Genomic DNA, 7,094 nt, shown 5'->3' with positions numbered 1-7,094 from the left:
AGATCGAAGAGGACAATTTCTTGCTAGAACTAAGTTCAAGGTGGCCTTCTTCTTCTTCTTCTTCAAAACACCACCAAGAGACACACAAACTCAAAGGTAAGCAAAAGAGGCTAGGGTTTTCTCTTGGTGGCTGAGGGAGAGTGAATGAGGTGAAGGGTGGGAGACCCTATCCATCATATTCCTTAAATAGGGGCTCACATCCCGGATTAGGGTTTAACATTAAACAACGGCCATGTCGTGGCAATACATGCCACACCGTGGCGCCAAGTTAAAGGCCACAAAACTCATATCTTGTCCATGTCGTGGGATTCCATCACCATAGGATGACCACCAGAAATCCAACCTCAAATTATTAATTTACTATAAAAAGCAACTTACCCAAAACTTGGAGTTACAATTATCCCCCACTTGATTCAGGCTTCGTCCTCGAACTCTTCAGATACGAAAAGATCTGGGTAATGCTCCCAGATTTCTGCCTTGGGTTCCCAAGTCCATTCGGAACCCTTACAATACTACCACTAAGCCTTGACCAATGGTACATCCTTTTTGTGCAAGTCCTTTGTCTTCCTATCCAAAATCATCATTGGCCTCTCAACATAAGTCATGCGATCATCAATCTATATATCGTCCAAAGGAACCACAGTTGAATCATCAGCCAAACACTTCTGAAGCTAAGAGACATGGAAGGTGTTATGAAATTGGCTAAGCTCCTCAGACAGGTCCAGTCTATAGGCTACCCTGCCTACCCTGGCCACAACTCGAAACAGTCTGATAAATTGGAGTCCCAACTTGCCCCTCTTCCTGAAGCGTATTACACCCTTCCAGGGTGATAGTAAAACCATATTGCCAACATAGAATTCTAACACAGATCGGCGTCTGTCAGCATAACTCTTATGTCGACTGTGAGCTGACTGTAACCTCTGCTTGATTTGTTGGATAAGCTCTGCCGTCTAAAGAACTATCTCGGTCTTTCCCATAACCCTATGGCCGACCTCCACCCAACAAACTAGTGTACGAAACTTCCTCCCATAAAGAAGCTAAAAAGCTGGCGTACTAATACTAGAGTGCTAGTAGTTATTATATGAAAAATCAGCTAGGGAAAGCTAGGAGTTAACTCCCATTGAAATCAATAACGCAGGATCTCATCATACCCTCAAGTGTCTGAAGGGTTCGCTTGCTCTGGCCATTAGTCTGTTGATGATAAGCGGTGCTGAAGTGTAGTCTCGTACCCAGTTTCTCGTGGAACTTCTGCCAAAATCGAGAAGTGAATTGAACATCCCAATCAGATACAATGGAAACTGGAACACCATGCCGAGTGAAAATCTCGTGCACATATATGTTGATCAATTTCTTAGTTGAGGAGCTCTCCCGGATAGCTTGAAAGTGGGCACTCTTGGTCTCACATCAAACCCCTTATCCTTCCTTGGTAACTTGGTGATAAAATCCATGGTGATTTGTTCCCATTTGCAAATGGGAACCTTCAAAGTCATGAATTTGTTGTGCGGCCTCTGGTGCTCGTCATTGAGTATCCGACATGTAAAGCATCTCTCACCAAACTAGGCTATCTCCCTTTTCATGCATGACCACCAATAACTAAGTCTTAAATCCCGATACATCTTTATGGCTCTAGGGTGTATCGAAAATCTGGACGTATGTTTCTTCTCCATCACAGTTTGCCTGATCCCGACCCAAACCCAATCGCACCTAGTCAACAATATGCAGCTAATGGTAGAAAACCTATCATTCTAACCCCTAATTCTCTCATGATTCTAATTTTACTTCTTGAATCCCTCGGCCCGATCTTCCCTAATCAAATCCAGAAGCAGTAAATCGATACAAATACTTATACACAAGCCCCCAATAGAAGTACTAGCCAACTTGCTACTCAAAGCATCAGCGACTACATGAACTTTCTCAATATGGTAAAAATTATTGCAGCCATAATGCTTGACCATGTCAAGCCATCTATGTTATCTCATATTCAGATATGGCTGATCCATGAGTTATCTCAAACTCTTGTGATGTGTGTAGTGGTACATCGGACCCTATATAGATAGTGTGACCAAATGTTCAGGGCAAACACCACCGCCCCGAACTTCAGATCATGAGTTGGATACCGAACCTCATTCGGCTTCTGCTGATTGGAAGCATTTGCAATAACTCTCACTCTTTGCATGAGTACTTCCCTCAAACCGTTGATAAGAAACATCACAATAAACAACAAAATCCTCCATACCCTCCGGGAGGGTCAACACCGGGGATTCACATAATTTCTGTCTCAGCGTCTCGAATGCAACCTGTTTCTCAGGCCTCCAGCAGAAATCCATACCCTTCCTCGTCAAATGAGTGAGAGGGACATGAACCTTGGAGAAATCCTAAATAATCGTTCGATAATACCCTGCTAAAACCCATAAAACTTCTGATCTCCGAAGAAGACTTCAGAACCTCCAGCATAACTTCCTTAATCTTGGCCGGGTCAACAAGAATCACATTCTTCTTAACGAGGTTTCCAAAGAACTGGACATACCGTAACGAAAACTCACACTTCAAGAACTTGGCATAAAGCCTCTCCCTACTCAAAACACCCTACGACTCTCGAAGGTGCTCCATTGTCTTGGAATAAATCAGGATATCATCAATGAAAACAATAACTAATCGATCGAGCATCGACATGCATACTCGATTCATCAAATCCATAAATGTTAGCGGTGCATTGGTGATCTCAAAAGGCATCATCACAAACTCGAAATAACCATAATGAGTCTGGAATGTTGTCTTCTCTACATCATCCTCCTATCTGAATCTCATCTGATGATACCCTGACTCAAATAGATCATCAAAAACCAAGATGCACCCTGCAGCTGATCGAAGAGGCCATCAATCATTGGAAGTGGGTAACGGTTCTTCACCGTCAACTTGTTCAACTATCGGTAATCAATGCAAATCTGGTGCGAACCATCCTTCTTCTTAACAAACAAAATCGATGCTTCCCAAGGCGAACTGCTCGGTCTAATAACTGTTGTCCCAACAGATCCAGAAACTGAGAGGACAACTGCTCCATCTCAGTCCGTGCTAAACGATACAACGTCGTCGCAATCGGGTTTGCATCGAGAACAAAATCAATTATGAACTCAACGTTCCTCGTAGGACGCACACCGGGTAATTCCTCTAGGAACTCATTTGGATACTTGTTGACTATAGGCACATCCGTAACCGAAACCCCCTTCTCCATCCAAGTGTTGATCCTATAAGCAAGGTAGACCAAACATCCATGCTGAAGATACTGCCGAGCCCAAGCAGTTGAACAAAAAGCTGAACCAATTCTGGTAACCTCACCATAAATAATCCGTTCTCTCCCACTTGGGGTTTCAACCACTACCCGTTTTCCTTCACAATCTATCATGACATCAAATCTGCTCAACCAGTCCATCCCTACTATCACGCATACATCCGCCATAAAGTATAGGGATCAAATCAATCGGCTAAGACACCCGGGAAATCTACAAGGTACAATCCAAAAAAAACTTTTGATGCGGAAACCCCATGCTCGTTGGCGATGCAAACTCGCAACGAGCAGTCCATGTATCTAAGAGACATATCAAAACTCATACTAAAGGGCTGAGACACAAAGGACCGACTCGCACCTGCGTTAAAAAGCACAAAAGAAAGCAAGGAGTTCACTAAGATGGTACCTAATAGAAATACAATCATAAGAATATAATAAAATAACTTGAGATAATCATAAATAAAAACATACTAGTAATGACATGTGGCGCCGCCTTGGCATCCTCTACCGTGAGCTGAAAGGCGCGACCCTTGGCTTTCGGGGCCTCATCTCTCCCCTGTCGTCCATCGGTAATCCTCAAAGTAGCCGGGGCTGGTGCATGCACTAGTCTTGTGGCTAGCAAGGGACAGTTGCCCTTCAGATGGCCAACCTGCTCACAATGGTAACAAAACTTGGTGCTCACTAATGGGGCCTGCTAATGACAATCCTTGGAAATATGGTTTTGATGGGTTTTGAGCACTTTAACAATCCTATGGTGCACATACAACCCTAGATGCTTTGGATCTAAGTTTTCTCAAGTTATACATGCAATTTCATTTCATCCAAAGCATACACCCTAGCTAGCATGCAATTGGAGATATACAACATAAAAACTAGTTAAAAGAATACATCTTTATTGTAGCTTGTAGAACCTTTCCTTTCAAGAGCTTAGCACCTCAAATGTGATGCCTCAAATGTGTCACAAACACCAAATGCAAAAGGAGGCTTAAGATAGAGGTTAGGAATCACCAAAAATCGACTAGGGTTTGCTTCTAGGAAATATTGGCCGGTTTTAGGGTGCTAGGGGGTTACTTTTATAGTGTGGAATTCCTAGGGTTTCATACATGTAAACCCTAATTCACCATGACTCTTCACATTTTGGTGGCCCTTTGGACTAAACCCTAATGGACTCTCATGTAAGTTTAGTCCATGCCTAATCAACATGGATCATTAGCCCAAACTATAAGTATCACTGATTTACCAAATCAGACCCTGTAAATTTAACTAGTCTCATTTTGATCACAAAATTAATTCCAAACTAATTCTTGATCAATACCAATTAAATAATATGTTTTCTCAATTAATATATTATTCATATAATATATTAATAAATAACAAATAACCTCTTTCTCAAATATCCATCCTATCAAATTGCTTCGGTAAAGGCAACCCAAAAGGACCATGCTACTATCGGGTCAACTACATACCAATTATAGTTATGGGCTGAGACACCTAATTCAACAGGTTCTCCCTGCCACATTTGTGGCACCCAGAAGATGATTGAAAAACACCCTCCTGAAGCTTGCCGTAATTGCCACAAGTGCGGACCTATGTCCCCAATATCGCGAATCAGCAGGCTTGAACCGCTTCGTTGCAGGCTATGGATGAGCCAATGCATGCCTCTTCTCCCTCGTCTGAGTCTCAATCAAAATCTACTGCCTCCATGCATCATCCTGAAGCTCGAAGTGGGTACCGTATCGCTGGGTAGACACAAATAGCCGAATATCAGTCTTGAGCATGATCAAGTAACACATCATCAGGGCCTGCTCCGAGGCTGAATACTCATGATAGAAAAGAGCCCTCTTAGTAAACACCTTGGTGATCTCTGTCACTGACTCTGTTGTCTGCCTCAACGATAGATACTCCTGAGCCAACCTCTCTCTCTCTCTCTCTCTCCACCAAAGGAACATACTTCGTGCGAAACATCTCTGAGAATTGCTCTATGGTAACAACAGTCCTCTGCTCAGGAGTATGGGAACTGGACACCAGATTCCACTATTCCTTTGCACCTAGTCGAAGAAGGTTCAGGGCGCACCTAACCTTCCAGTCCTTCGGATAAAAATAGGTGAAGAAACAACTCTCCATGTCAAAAATCCATCTCATGGCCACGGTTGGGTCCTTGACCCCGTTGAACTCTGGGGGTTTCATATTGCTGAAGTCCTGGTACTGGAATGAACCGCTCCTCTAAACCCCCACAATAGGAACAACTGCAGTAGCAGCAACCTCTGACACAACGATGTACCGTTCATCGAACATCTGAATCATCGCGGTCTTGATAGACACAAAAACCTATAGGATGGCACCCCGTACAGCCACATCCACCTCAGTGACGATAAACTCGTGAGTGTCATCATCTGTCAATCCTAGCCTTTCCGGGCCGCAAACTCCTGATCCAGAACCTCTCATGTACACCATACTGAAAATGAACAAAAAATATATCAAAAAAAGCTATAATTCTTACTCTCACAATTATTACGGAAAACGATAGATACTCCTGAGCCAACCTCTCTCTCTCTCTCTCCACCAAAGGAACATACTTCGTGCGAAACATCTCTGAGAATTGCTCTAAGGTAACAACAGTCCTCTGCTCAGGAGTATGGGAACTGGACACCAGATTCCACTATTCCTTTGCACCTAGTCGAAGAAGGTTCAGGGCGCACCTAACCTTCCAGTCCTTCGGATAAAAATAGGTGAAGAAACAACTCTCCATGTCAAAAATCCATCTCATGGCCACGGTTGGGTCCTTGACCCCGTTGAACTCTGGGGGTTTCATATTTCTGAAGTCCTGGTACTGGAATGAACCGCTCCTCTAAACCCCAACAATAGGAACAACTGCAGTAGCAGCAACCTCTGACACAACGATGTACCGTTCATCGAACATCTGAATCATCGCGGTCTTGATAGACACAAAAACCTATAGGATGGCACCCCGTACAGCCACATCCACCTCAGTGACGATAAACTCGTGAGTGTCATCATCTGTCAATCCTAGCCTTTCCGGGCCGCAAACTCCTGATCCAGAACCTCTCATGTACACCATACTGAAAATGAACAAAAAATATATCAAAAAAAGCTATAATTCTTACTCTCACAATTATTACGGAAAAACTACACCCTCGGGGTTCGTGACTTCCGTTCTACGCATACGGGTCATGTACTTTCAGTAGCATATTCTACACCATACTATATTCCACACCTATCGTATTTGTCTCAAGAAGTCGTCATGGACCACCTAATCGCAAAACTCAACAACTAGGATACATATACATCTTATACTCACTCTCTCAAGGGTGCTAATCACTCATCAAGTTGGCCTGTTTCAATCACACACACTCATGGAACTTCCACCAACCCCGTAGCCACTCGTGCATACGAATCATACATAACGATGGATTCTATAAACATTCAAATACTTGATTCTACCGTAAGCCCACAACCAGACAAGGAACATAAAATAAGGCTGAATCAAACATTCTCATGCTATAAAATCATATTTATGTACAAATATGATGCATACACTAAGAAACTACAATAATGATGTCAATTCCATTTTAACATACAAGAAGTTCTCCTAGCCTACTATTAGCATGCATTTCAATCATAATCATTATAATCAAATAACAGTGTGGGTATCTTGGAGCATACTTTCTTGCTCCCGATGATCGTATACATCTCATCCTTCTTTGGTTACTCTTGAAAATAATTTTGAAAACTATTTTGAAAACCTTTACAGATCCTTAGTTCAGTCAGGATTCACATATTCATCCAA

This window comes from Lactuca virosa, chromosome 7, assembly GCF_052849685.1.
Source record: "Lactuca virosa cultivar CGN04683 chromosome 7, Lactuca_virosa_CGN04683_v6, whole genome shotgun sequence".
NCBI lineage: Eukaryota > Viridiplantae > Streptophyta > Magnoliopsida > Asterales > Asteraceae > Lactuca > Lactuca virosa.
This window is presented reverse-complemented; position numbering follows the sequence as displayed.